The sequence below is a fragment of the Sphaerodactylus townsendi genome, linkage group LG02 (genome assembly GCF_021028975.2).
Source record: "Sphaerodactylus townsendi isolate TG3544 linkage group LG02, MPM_Stown_v2.3, whole genome shotgun sequence".
In the NCBI taxonomy this organism is placed as follows: Eukaryota; Metazoa; Chordata; class Lepidosauria; order Squamata; family Sphaerodactylidae; genus Sphaerodactylus; species Sphaerodactylus townsendi.
In genome coordinates this window covers 133,888,092-133,902,184 of record NC_059426.1, presented here as the reverse complement: position 1 = coordinate 133,902,184, position 14,093 = coordinate 133,888,092, and the positions used below count along the sequence as shown (strand labels likewise).

The following is a 14,093-nucleotide window of genomic DNA, read 5'->3' as shown; positions in this document are numbered from 1 at the left end:
ACGGTAATTGATATCATAGAAATTCTTAATTTACATCCCCCAAACAGATAGCCTTAATATACCCTGATGCAGAAAAGGGTTTTGACCAGGTTAACTGGAAATTTCTTTTCTCGGCAGTACAAAAATTTGGTATCTATGGTAACTTTCTAAAAAGGACAACAAATGTCTATAAAAACCAAGAAGCAAACATCAAGATAAATAACAACTACTCAGAAACTGAAAACAAAAAGAAGAACAAGACAGAGTTGTCCCCGTTCCCCTCTTTTATTTATTTTGACAATTGAGATCTTATTTTAAAAGATTACAGAATCAAAGTGGTTGGAAGGTTTACAACATAAAGGTTTTAATAACAATAATAAGGCATTCGCGGATGACATTGCAGTTTTCGTCGATGATCCTATAAAGAAAATAGACAAAGTATTACAGACTATAGAGGAGTATGGCAAGATATCTGGCTTAAAGATAAATTACAACCAAAATGTTAACAAAAAACATATCTGGTCAAGAAATTAAAAAAATAGAACAAATTTCTAATCTTAAAGTTGTGAAAACAGTAAAATACCTGTGAATAGTAATGGAAAATAACAACAGGAACTTAATAAAAATAACTATATTAAGTTATGGAGTGAAATAAAGCAGGATTTTTTTTAAAGGAGGTCTTAAATTTATCTCTCATGGGGAGAATTTCCTTGATTAAAATGTCCACACTACCCAAGATGATGTACTTATTCCAAAATATCCCTTTGATAACCTTCAATAAGATATTTAAAACCTGGAAATCAAATATAATAAAATTCACTTGGTGTGGTAAAAAGCCCATGACAAAATATACTTTCCTGATTGATACTAAAACATGAGGTGGCTATGCATTACCTGTTTTTCGGTTGTATCACGATGCAGCTGCCATTATTTGGGTTAAAGCATGGATATGCCTACAAGATTTAGATTTATTAAAATTAGAAAATATGAAAATCCAAATTATTTATGGCCTCTCCATCCACAAAATAAAGAAGGGGGTAAGATCTTCAAAAATCACGATGTTAGAAACCCATTGCTTAAAATTTGGGTTAAATATAGGAGGTTATTCTATTAAAAAATTCCATCCTGGCTCTCCAGAATGGAGGGAATAAAAATTATAGAGAGAAATTATCATTCAAGGTGGTTATGTTACAAAGATATAATTGTTTTAAATCAAGGCAACTTGATGCTGAAACTCAGAATTCTAATAAAGATAGGAACAGAACCTTGTCAATGGTTCACATATGCACAATTACAAATGAGCTGGACAAAAGATATAAAACTGGGGGGTCGCAATGACATTTAATGAACTTGATAAGATATTTATGGGAGATAGTAATAAGCTAATCAGTAAATTTTATAACATCTTGTTGGAGCAAGAAACAGAAGCAGAAATAGTTAAGACAAATATGGTGAAATGGGCACAAAACATTAATTTAATTATAATGCTAGAACAATGGCAAAGGTACTGCAAGAATATTTACAAATTTACACCCAACTCTGATTTATAGGAACATAGTCTTAAAATTTTTACCGTACTTACTTGACACCTTTGATAATTTCAAAATTTAACATCACATACTTACCATATTGCTGGAAATGCCATCATACAGTTGGGACTTTTTTCACTTCTGGTGGACATGTGAAAAAGTAAAAGGTTATTGGAGTCAAATCCACACAACAATACAGAAAATTATTAGGATACAGTTTTTAAAAGAACCAGATATTTACGTCTTAAATCTTATGTTAGTGAATAATAACAAACTGAAAGCACAGATGCATTTGCTTTTTAATTTGATTGTTGCAGCACATTTAACCTTGGCCAAGTACAAGAAAACAGAACATCTCCCAAGTCTAGAAGAATGAAAAGATAAAGTGAACCAGTTGTACATAATGGACAAAGGTGCTCACCAGCTAAAATTATTACCAGTGGAAAGATATAATAAAATCTGGCAACCATGGTTAAAGTTTATTTCAGAAGAGAATGATGCAATAATCTATCCAGTTGTATATTAATTTAGTTATGTAAAACGACAAATATAATACCGTGATGTTGTTTTGTGTTTTCTTTCAATTTTCATATCTTTACTAAGAAAAAGGGAAATAAGTGTAAGTCCCTTTCCGCATGGCCAGCGAGCGGGGGTGCATTGGCATAAACTATGCCAATGCACCCCCCCCCCCCGGACCATTCCCACAGACAATCCCGGTAGGGGTGCAGGCGAAGACACAGCCTTTGCACAGGCTGTGCCTTCCCCAGCCAGCTTACCTTCTCCTGCTGGCTGCTGTCATGTTGTGGAGGGCAGGGGACATACCCCACTGGCCAGAGCAACAGCTCTGGAGATGGATGCCAGAGGTGCATGTCCCCTGGCCGCCACAACGTGACAGCAGCCAGCAGGAGAAGGTAAGCCACCTGGGGAAGGTGGGAGGGAAATTCCGCCTTCCACCCACTGCTGTTTGCACGGCGGGGGGGGGGGGGAAGGCACCTCTTTTGAAAAACCTTGCTTGTGGAACAAGGTTCAAAAGTGGCATTTCTGCACTGCCCAAGCACGGCGCTGCTGCAACTGTGCAAAATCCTCCCCAGGGACGGCATTTTTGCCATCCCAGGGGCGCTGTATTCTGCCTGTGCAGAAACAGCCTAAGACTCCTTACTTTTTACTTTTCTACTTTTCTCCTAATGATTTTCTTTTTTTATCTCTATTAAAGAGGCTTTATGAACCATCTTTTCTTTTATATAGAATGTATATATAAATGTTACAACAATAGATGGATTGTTAGAAATTAGTGGAGCATTTTACATACTCTGAACAACCATGGGTATTTAGGGGTTAGTCAAATTATTTACTGAAATATGAGGTCAGAAAGAGAAGTTAATCAATGTTAAGAGTACTTATAAAGTTATATTTATTTTAACTACCGATAAATAGTCAACGACAATTTAAATGTTCTATTATAATGATATATATGTCTCATATGTTATGTTTTATCTTTTATGTTTGAATTGTTCTTGTAACTATGTATTGTACTTAAAGTTCATTAATAAACTATTTAAAAAAAACAAAAAACCCATCAAGCTTGTGTCTTTTTAGACTTGTCATAGAATCTCTTGGGCTATATGTCCATACAGGGATGTAGAAATAGATTTTATGAGGGGTTTCAGGGGGCAGGGCCCCCACCCACAACCACCCCTGGGGCATGGCCATGCCTCCCCAAGCCTTGCCTCCAACCTCAGTGCTCATAAAAGCAGCTCTCCAAGGCCAGGCAATCATAGCTAGGGAAAATTGAGCCTGGTGCAAAATCTGAGTTTTGTGCTTCCCGCATGGGTGGCTGCTGTGATGCTGGAATCCATCCCCAAACAGCATCATTTTCAATGGTGTTTAAGCTAGGAAGCCCAGATTCTCCTTTTAAATCCACATTAAGGGAGAAAACAAAATTGAAGGTTTATCCCCCACCCTTAAACAGCATCACTTTCAATGTTTAAACTGGGGACCTCAGATTCTCCCTTTAAATCCATGCCGAAGAGGGTGGATTTAAAAGGAGAATCTGGGGAAATTTGGGGGGGGGGGTGCCAGTTGTCAGAGGTGCAATTGTTAAGCTAGCAGCACCAAACTTGCAGGGTATCTTTAGAAGACTCTCCTAATGATACCACCCAGGTTTGGTGAAGTTTGATTTAGGGGGTCCAAAGTTAGGGACCCTCAAATGTGTAGCCCTCATCTCCTATTAGCTCCCATCTATCTATGTATATATAAAGCTAACAGTGACTTTGTTAGTCATACCCTAACACCGAAACGGCTGGACGGATCGCCCCCAAATTTTCACATGACATCCCTCCCTGTTGCGGGCAGGTAATCGGACCTTCAAATCACCAAAAGTCCATACCTGAGCCAGGTAAAACATATTTTCCCTGGTGCACCAGGCCATGAAGCTGGCTGTGTTTAACTGTCACCCTTAGAATGTTCATGCAGCATGTCTGTGGCCTGAGGGGTTGGTATGCCCTTAGAATGTTCGTGCAGATGGCCAGAGATGAGCAGTGAAAACATTAAATAGGTAATACTGTTAGGTAATACGAGTGGAAGTGAAACACATACACACTTTGCCATGTGAGACATCAGGTGGGGTTCCCCCCACTCACACTCAGGTAACTTTCACTCTCTGTGCCTCACCCACTGCTACCACACAATACACATAGTCTCATACACATCCAGCTCATCCTCACACACCTCACTCTGCCCTCCCTCACATCCAACCACCTCTTACCCACTTCCTCACACATGTTCGCCACAGCTCTTTTACTAAAAGCGAGCTAGAGTTTGCCTTTTTCTTCTAAGAAAATCCACGGAGTGGGGGCGAACCAACACTACTGGCTCTGCTTCTTTTGCACGTGGCCCTTTAAGAACCCAGGGAGCTGGCCTCGATCTGAGTGCCTCACCATCCTTTCTCTGCTGCCTGACTGGGATAGCCTCCTTGCTCCAGTTCTGCCTTACCCAAGCCAGGATTGTGCTTGTCAACCAGCCTCATGGACAGCAGGATTGGCACTCTGGACAGTTACGTTGTGGAATGGAAAGGGTTACCTTATACTAAAAAAAACAAGACACTACCATATAACAATGTGAATTGAAAAGGGAGAGATTCCATTTGACCCCCCCAAAAGGCTATGCTGCAGATCATTGGACCTGCATGGACATCTGTGTGGGTTGCGGACTGTGATGAAAAGGACAATTGCCACAGCAACGCATGGCCGGGCCCCGCTATTTGGAAATAATGGGGGATGCGGGCACCCCCTTTGGGAGTCCATAGCTTTGGGCCCCATTGACCAAACTTTGCAAAACCTAGGTGGTATCAGTAGGAGACTCTCCTGATGATACCACCCAGGTTTGGAGAAAGTTGGTTTATGGGAGCCAAAGTTATGGATCCTCAAATGTGTAGCCCCCATCTCATATTAGCTCCCACTGGAAACAATGAAGGTTGGGCCACCCCCTTTGGGAGTCCATAACTTTGGATCCCCTGAACCAAACCTCACCAAACCTCACCAAACCTAGGTGATATCATCAAGAGAGTCTCCCAACAAATCCCTGAAATTTTGTGCTTCTAGCCTAAAACCAGCACCCTCCTGGAAGCCAAAAATAGAAAAAGCACTAAAAAATACAAAACCCCCACAAACGGGGGGCGGAGCGTCAGACATGTAATGGGGGGTTGAACCCAACCCCCCCCCTTACATATGTCCTTGTGCCCATATGAAACTGATGAGGAAGAAAGGGTATGCACTATTAGCAAAACCCTTGAGATTTACAGTGGACCCATTATGCTGCTGTGTGATTAGGGTGCTGTTGTCTGGTAAGGACTGGTTTAGTGCCATTTCCACTTTGAATTATATTTTCCAGTAAAATCTCTTCAAAATGGATAGCACCTAGTGGCAGTCTTATCTTTGAGGGATTGGGTGGCTAAATGTATATCTTTGGTTGCCTACCCTTTTTACTCGCACACACACTTCACACACACAAATATAATGTGTGGCTGACAGTAGTGCTTGCTATGGACTTGACCCCCACCTTCACTCCACACACAATGCTGAGTTTTCTCATAGCAATAAAATTTTACTGTATGCTGTGATATAGGACTGTTTGTCATGCAGGCATTCTTCCTACAATACCTTTGCCGAGGAAGCCTCTGTGCCATTCTCTTACCTGTCCTACCTGCAAAGATGTTACTTTGGTTTCTAATTGATGGAGTTAGTGAGTGACCACTGGGTTGGTTGATGTCATGGGTTTCATGGCTTCTGTCTCATATTTATTGATAAGCTATTGAACAGCCCTAATGTGGACATTTCTGAAGCAGTTGCCACATTTTTAATCCGTGTTCTACATGATGTGTAACAATGTTCCTGTTATTGTACTTGGAATGTATGGTACTTCTGGTTTTATGCCTAATAAAGGTTTTTGGATTGGATTGGATTGGATATTTATTGATTTTTTCTATGTATGTACTCTCACTCTATTGGGCAAAGTTTAAAGCCTTCCTAGAGCTGAAGGAGCCTTTCTCCAACCTGTGGCTATTCCATTGAAATCAGGAAGGTTCCCTGGAAGATGATTGGATCCACACTGTTGAATGTGAATAAATATTTATTGCACAACACTGTGACTTGTGATTGGTGATGACGTTCCCACAGAAATTAGAGGAATTTCTACAGTATATAGTTTCCATACACACATGGGACTGGAGAAATACCTTTGGGAGTCAAATGCAAAAAATGGATGAGTTGCTCTACTGGACACTTTCTGTGAGTCCTGTTTCAACATTTGCACTTGGCTTGGAAGAAATACCCCAAGTAATCTTTTTCCTGTTCTCTCTCAGCTGCCATCTTTTCTCCACCTGCCTCTGGAGAGTTTATATTCTTAAAGATGTATCAGCACTGCCAAGAAAGGTCCAGGCATTTATTGACATCCTTGTATTCCTTTTGCTGTCCAAACTACAGTTCTCTTTTATTATGGGTTGGACTAGAATAAGTGGTAAAAATACCATAGTTGGATTCTGTTTAGTGCAAACATTGTAAAGTAGTAATGAATGTGTACACACAAGGCTCGCCAAGAAATTGTGAGTCAGACTCATTAATTCAGAATGAGGATGAATTATCAGAGAACAAATGTAACTGCAGTGAGAAGATCAAAACTGGGACTGAGTTCTTTTGTAAGAATGGAAAATGGGAACTGGAAGACAAATGATTACCTAAAGCCACAGGAAGTCCCATTTGTAGTTTCTTTGTATGTATCAGTCTTTGAGTGGCACTTATTTATAGGAAGCATGATTCTTTAGTATTCTTATTAGAATTGGACATGCAGGCATGGAGGCTTACTATAAAGCTAGCTACTTAAATCCTACTCAAGCTAAATAAGCAGTGCTATATATTTTAAATGTCAATTGTTTTTCCCTCAGCAGAGCAACATTTCTTTTCTATAGCTCTTTTTTCAAGTGTGCCCTTCACAGAATTTCCCATTTAAATTAAAGGAAGCTTCTGAGGGAAATCTTGCTCTCCAGAATTGTTATTTACCGCAGTGCAATATGGTACTGCTGAAAGATCAGAAGGTTTGAGATTGTAATGAAGGGATGTTAATGAGGTTCAGTGCTCAAAGATGTTATATGAAATCTCAAAACAAAGATCCATTCTTTCCAGATCTATACCAGAACTAAAGGAGGAGAAAGAGGGCTAATGCTTCATAGTGGTTAGAGTATGGACTGGGATATATAAGACCCAGGTTCCAATCCCTCCCGTCACTAACACTTGCTGGTTGACCTTGAACCAGTCAATTATTCTCAGCCCAACCTACCTCATAGGGTTGTGGTAAGTATAAAATGTAGAAAGGGGAATGAAATCCCCACTGGAAATCCAAATGAGATAAATGTAGTAGTTGAAATGTCAGATTTGGACCTAGATGAGTCAGGTTTGAATACCTACTGTGCTATGGACCAGTCACATTAGCTATAGTGGAAATTAACTGGAGAAGAATGATGTAAGCTAGTTTAGTTGCTGTTAGGAAGAATGGCAGAGTATAAATTAAAGGCATTATGTTATAAAGGAATAATTTAGTTATCAGAGGCGGAGAAGGTGAAAGGATTGAGGCTTGAACCAGGTGAAAGAGTGCGTGCTTGGAGGCCCAAGACTTCTCTTCTGCTGAGGGAATGCCAAAATAAACTAAGGTGGATTCCACATGGGCTAAAAACAGCAGTGTGAAAACGGTGTGAAAACAGTGTAAATGGCTTAAAACGGTGTAAAAAGGTTTACACTGTTTTCACACCACTGTTTTTTACCCGCGTGGAATTTGCCTAAGTCATCACATGATCTGGGCCCCAGGAGAAAAAGCGCTGACACAGCTTGTGATAGGAGCTGAATGTGTTGGGTTGCCAACTCCAGATGGGAAAATTAATGGAGATTTGGATATGAAGTCTGGGGAGGGGAGGGGAGGGGAGGGGAGGGATATCAACAGAATATAATGCCATCAATTTCACCCTCCAAAGCAGCCATCTTTGATATCTGTAGTCTGGAGATCAGTTGTAATCTGTGGGGTGGGGTCTCCAGCAACACTTGGAAATTGGCAACCCTATATGTAGCACCAGCCTCACCTGTAGGGAAATGGCCTACATAGGGCTGCGGTGAAGCTACAGCCAACATTCACTGCTGATGAGCCTAGTAGCTGACTCGGGTCTGCAACTTGCAGCTCTCCAGATGTTCATGGACTACAATTCCCATGGCCAACTGGCCATGCTGGCAGGGACTGATGGGATTTGTAGTCCATGAACATCTGCAGAGCTGCAGGTTGCAGACCCCTGAGCTGACTGAATGACTTTTGCTTTTTGTTACTTGATCCTTGGACTGCTTTTTGATTCTATCTGTGTCCTGACCCTGAACAGAAGACTTGGACTGAATTCCGACCTTGAATTTGGATTGTGTTATCTGCCCCTGGACTTTGATGTTGGGCTGTGACCTGAGAACCCCTTCTGTGCAACCCTGTAGTTGCTGGGACGTGGTAGCAAGGACAGGTTTGCAACCTTAACATAGATGTTCCATGAAATTTCAATATTTGATGGCTGACATTTCTGACATTTGATGGCTGACATTTCATCAAAAGGGTCTCTGATGATGTTCAGAGTTCTTAAGCTTCCCCCCCCCCAAAAAAAATACAGCTTAAGGTGGACATCTGCACAGACTGTGTCTGCACAATCCTGTGTATTACTCTCTGAATGCATATATGTGAGCTGTGAGAATTCATGCTGAAGTTAGTAATTCATATATGTTATATACGTTAGTAATTCATATATGTTTATTTTGTATGTCTTTACTTCATTTAATTCTTAAAACTGGCCAATAAAGTGACATTCTGGCTGGTTGATCCCAGCAAAATACGATACTGTCATCTTTCACTCAAGAGTATTGCCCAGTCCTTGCCTAAAATCTGATGGACACAATAAGCTTCTTCAGAAATCTTGTGAGAATTTTACTAATTATTGATTCCTTGCTACCTCTGCCTGAGAAAGGTACCTTTGCTTGTGTGAGCTGCTTACGTCTTCTGCCTTCCAATGATTTCCCTAGGAAGGCCTCTGGTTCTCTCCAGAAACCTAATGGGATTAGGTCCCTACCCCTGCCTTCTGGGAAAGTTCCTGCCCTTTCCAGAACTGTAGATAGCTCCACACTGTTTCCCATACTGTTGGTTCCCTTGTCTGCCCCTTTTTTACTTGGGCTTGGGCTTTTTCATTCTTTCCCCAGTTGACATCAGCTTACTTCCAGTGTCTTCATAATGACATTACAACATTTCTAGTTTAGCTGCTGCTGCTGCTGCTTGTTGAAGGAGATTGCCACAGCTGCACCTACTTACCAATTCCTCCTAACAGATAAAATAAAAAGTAATGTTTCGGGCATTGATCTAGCATTGATATTGAATTCTCAGATCAAAGTATATTTAAAATACAAGTTTAATTCACAATCAAAAATGTTTTGAAAGACAGATGAACAGGAAATGCAACTTGGACAAGTATTTTTCCAGGATCACATTTGCAATAAATTCCCATGCAAACAATGACCAACAAAATTAACACTGGAGTCTCTGTAGAGGCAAGCATCTTGAACACAACTAAATGAAGTGTGATATTTCATCTTCTAAGTATCATTGTGCATAAGAAGAATTGTGAATAGCCTTACAAAATTCTTTATTTTTTTATACAGAGAATGATAGAGAATCAAATCCCTGTTAACAATATAGACAACTCATCTTTTAAAATCCATATGAGATTTCTGCTGGGATGTGGAGCCCGATTATGTTTTATAGCTCTTGTATTAGCCACCTTAGATAACTTTCTTTTCATTTAACAACCTATAAAGGGTAGGATACAAATTCAATAAATAAATAAATAAATAAATAAATAAATAAATAAATAAATAATCATATTGGATCAGTCTGAACATTTTCATATGTTCAAGGATGAAAGTCTGACCACAGAGCATTGCAAGTTTCGAAGAAGCTGGCAAGTCAAAATCTGGATAGAATTGTTGTATATTCAACTGAAGGCTGCTCCATAGTAGATACAATTGTGGGCAGAGGGGGATAAAGCATAAACCATTCACGCTGTTCTTGTTTCTGTGGACCTTACACCGTGATCCCCTCAAATCCCTTTATAAAATGGGATAAGAAAGTCTCTGTGTGTAGTGACTTCTTAAGTAGGTGATGCACCAGAAATTGCTGCATTGTGAGCTCAGAAACAATAAAAAATGTGGTGCGTGTGGTTTCTTAGGAGTAATCAGTCACATACTGGTTTGTGTGCAACTAACAAAATAGAACTTTAAGATTTGGGGCAGAGTTTGGATGACATTGTGGGGAAGAAGCCTAAATATATAAATATTCACTATTTAGTTTGCAATTTGATTTGAGAAAGCTCCGCATAGGATGCTTATTGGGTAGAGTGGTCCTTCTTGCCAGCAGTTAAAAAACATACTGGCATAGTGTGGTCAGTAGTGCTAGCCATGTGTGTCAGGCAATGCTATAAGTTGATGCTATACCCATGTAAAAGTTCCTATTTCATTCAGATTCCATCAATATTTACCCTTTTTCTCCTGAAGAGCCATAGGTCAGTGGCATAGTACTGCCTGCATTCTGAAGGTCTTTGGCTCACCTCAAAAAAACTCTTGGTGACACCTTTGAAAAACATTGCTAGTCATTATTTGAGTTTGAATTTGTTAATGGATATGTGAATATTGAATATTTGTTAATCTGATATTGGAAAATGTTAGTGTTATTGAGATTGTGTATTATTGTTGATTAGTTTATTGTTGCATGTATTGTTATGATGTATTGTATTGCTATATATTATTGTTATGATGTTGCTCACTGCCCTGAGCCCTTTGGGGGAGGGTGGTATACAAATTAAAAATTCCATTCCATTATGGACAGTTTTGGTTTAGATGGACACTGTCTAAATCAGCAGACAATAGTTTCATATGTTCACAGAGAATTCTTGAGCTAACACTGAACTGTTGCTGTAGATCAGTGGTCCTCAAACTTTTAAAACAGGGGGCCAGTTCACTGTCCCTCAGACCGTTGGAGAGCCGGACTATACTCTCCCACACACGCCAGCTGGGTGACCTTGGGCTAGTCACAGCTTCTCTGAGCTCTCTCAGCCCCACCTACCTCACAGGGTGTTTGTTGTGAGGGGGGAAGGGCAAGGGGATTGTAAGCCCTTTTGAGTCTCCTATAGGAGAGAAAGGGGGGATAAAAATCCAAACTTCTCTTCTTCTTCTTCATGTTGGTGGGAGGCGATGGCCTGGGCGCCTCGGCCGTACCCAAAGCCGTACGCTGGCAGAGCCAAGGTGACCAGGTGAGGAGCGGGAATGGGCGGCTGGGGCAACTGTTGCTGCTGAGGCAGCTGCTGCTGAGGCTGAAGCGTGCCCACCCTGTCGCTGTTGTTGCTCCCACTGCTGGGCTGCTCCGGCAGGTTATTGTTCAGTGAAGCGTGCCCACCAAAGCATGCCCACCGTGTTCAGTGAAGCGTGCCCACCGAAGCGTGCCCACCACCTCGCTCCTGGCCTCCTCCGACGAGCAATCCTGCAGTGGCTTGGCTTTCTTCAGGTCCAATGGGGCCCGGCACCCAAGATAGTGGCGGCCACAGCGGGGGCTACCTGAGCAGCCATGATCCCCCTCCGCACCCAGCCAGCCCCCTCCTCCTTCCTCCGCCTCGCCCGATCAACTCCTCCGTCTGGCCGGCCAGCCTGCACAAGGCCTCACAGCTTGCCACCTCCTCCTCTGGGCGTTCACCCCCCGGCTCAGGCTGCAGCCTCCTGGCTGCAACCTCCTGGCTCATTCCTCCTATTGACCCACCTGGGCGATGGAAGCTGGGCGGAAGGCGGAGAGGAGGCGGGAAGCCGAGGCTTCTGGGATAGCGTAGCGCGGGGAGCCTGGCCCCACTCTTTCGCCTGCCTCTCTCGCTCAGTTGCAGCCGGCAAAGAAAGAGGGGAGGAGGAGGAGGAAAGGGGGAGGGGGCAGGACGGGGCTCTCCTGGGGTGGGAGAGGAAGGAAAGGAAGAGAGAGAAGGGGAAGATCCGCTTCTGCCCAGCGGGCCGGATAAATGTTTTCTGGGGGCCCTTGCTATCACGGCCTGCGGGCCGTAGTTTGGGGACCCCTGCTGTAGACCAAGATGCATTGCATTGAGCAATGTGTGTGTTAACTGCCATCAAGTCACTTCCGACTCATGGCTACCCTATGAATTGATATCCTCCCAAATGTCCTATTGGTTTTTTTTTATTTTTGCAACAACTTATATAAAAGGGGAAAAACAAAAGTGATCCACCCACCCTATTCAACTTATACAACAACAGTTTATACTATATAAGCTTCATATAACTAATTGACTTCTCACGAGACCCTGCTGTTAATCTTATCCATAACGTTATTTCATTGTTCCTTTAACCTCAAACCTACCAGAGCTTCCTCATTTTTCCTAAACCTTTTCTAATATATCAGTCAAAGATTTTTGACACAAATTCCCCCTTCTTTCCCTTATCCACATTCTCTTAACCTGATATCTCAATTTACAGCCCCCTTTATCATAAATCTCTAATAAACCCATTAACTTTCCATCTTGTTAATCATTAATTATTCTAGCAGAACATTTTTATGTATGTTCTTTGTAAAGATCTCTTTGACATTCATTATTGAAGTAATTCTTTGTTGTTGTCACTTGTAAATAAACTCCTTCCCATCTAAGCCATGAAAATCTTATCTGGTTTCTTCTTAAAGCATCCACCAAAAATGCATAACCTTTCCTTTTTTGGAAGACTCTAAAAGGAATCTACCTCATCACAGTGATGTCTTTGTCTTCTATCTTGATTGTTGATTTTCTATGCATTTCCAAGATCAGATCTGCCATTTCTTTAGAGTGGAAGTAGATAACAATGCTGTTACTCATTTCTTTCACTTTTGGAATTTTTGATGTGACTATATAGATTTTTTCAGTGTTTGACACAATTTCTTTTTCTTTGATCTTTAAATGATTGGCTAGAACTGAGGCAATTTTTTGTTGAACTCCTCTTTTGCTAGATTTGGATCCTCTGGTACCATCCTAAGTCTCAAAGCCTTCTCTTTGATTTGATATTGCAGTCGAAAAATTGTTTGGTCATGTATTTTAACTTCCAATTGTACAGAGTTCACATCTTGTTTTAAGATTTTCATTTCCAATTTGGTCTTCTCTATCTTTTCTTCTATTTGTGCTATTTTTAAAAATTCAACTTTCATTTTTTTAATTTCCTTGATGAACTCAGAAATCATTATGGGAATACTCTTATTAACAGAGTCTTTCAGGGAGTCTATTTCTGCCTTGAGACAGCATGCTGGCAGATATACTCTTATGGCCATCTTGCCTATTTTAAAGGACACAGAGCCTTTCTGAGTAGCTACCATTGTCCACTAGATGTCACTATTCCCACTATTTCCCAGTTTTCAGTAGCATAATGCAGGGATCAAATTTTCAGTAGTATAATGCAGTTTTCAGTAATATAATGCAGGGATCAAATTCCTCCATCTGGTTGCTGTCCTATTTCAAAGATTGTTTCTTTTCTGGTTTTGTTTTGGCAACCCACCAACTGAGAGGGGAATAAGTTCTGGATTTCCCCCTTAAAATAGGTATCTCCCTCTGATGCCTTCTCTTCTGGGAATATCTTTTAGTGTAGCCTTATTTAAAAATCTTTTTCTGCATTTGCTTGTCATTCCATACCACTTAGGAAGATCTTCTGGTTTTTGTTGGGCTTATCAGCAGCAGGATATGGACTCCTCTTTCAATCGCTTTATGTCTTCATTCTGTCCATAAAGGATACACAGCTTGGATGTTTCCTCACAAGGGTGGTCAATAGCTTAAGTTGGAAAATATGGTTATACCACTAACTCCAGTGGACCACCACAGTGAGTGTTACAGCACAATCCTGCCTAGAAGAGATTGCTTTAGGAGTACATGTGGCTTCTCTGACTCTCTCCTTCATCCAGAGAGACTTATGCAGCTCTTTTCAGAACTACATGCATACCGGAGCTTCAGTGCCTAGAAAAGCT

The 14,093-nt window shown here is 41.1% G+C and overlaps 1 long non-coding RNA gene across 2 annotated transcripts in view; it reads right to left on the bottom strand.

Annotated features, from left to right (window-relative positions):
- Positions 1–217: 217 nt before the first annotated feature.
- Positions 218–14,093, bottom strand: part of LOC125427409 — a 67,765-nt gene continuing 53,889 nt past the window's right edge. Inside the window, exons 3-4 of one of the 2 annotated variants that reach the window (XR_007243680.1) lie at positions 1,601–1,649; positions 218–397 (exon numbers count right to left, since the gene is read on the bottom strand). This is a non-coding gene — a long non-coding RNA (uncharacterized LOC125427409). The remainder of the gene's footprint in view (positions 398–1,600; positions 1,650–14,093) is intronic. The other variant, XR_007243679.1, reaches the window with a different exon arrangement.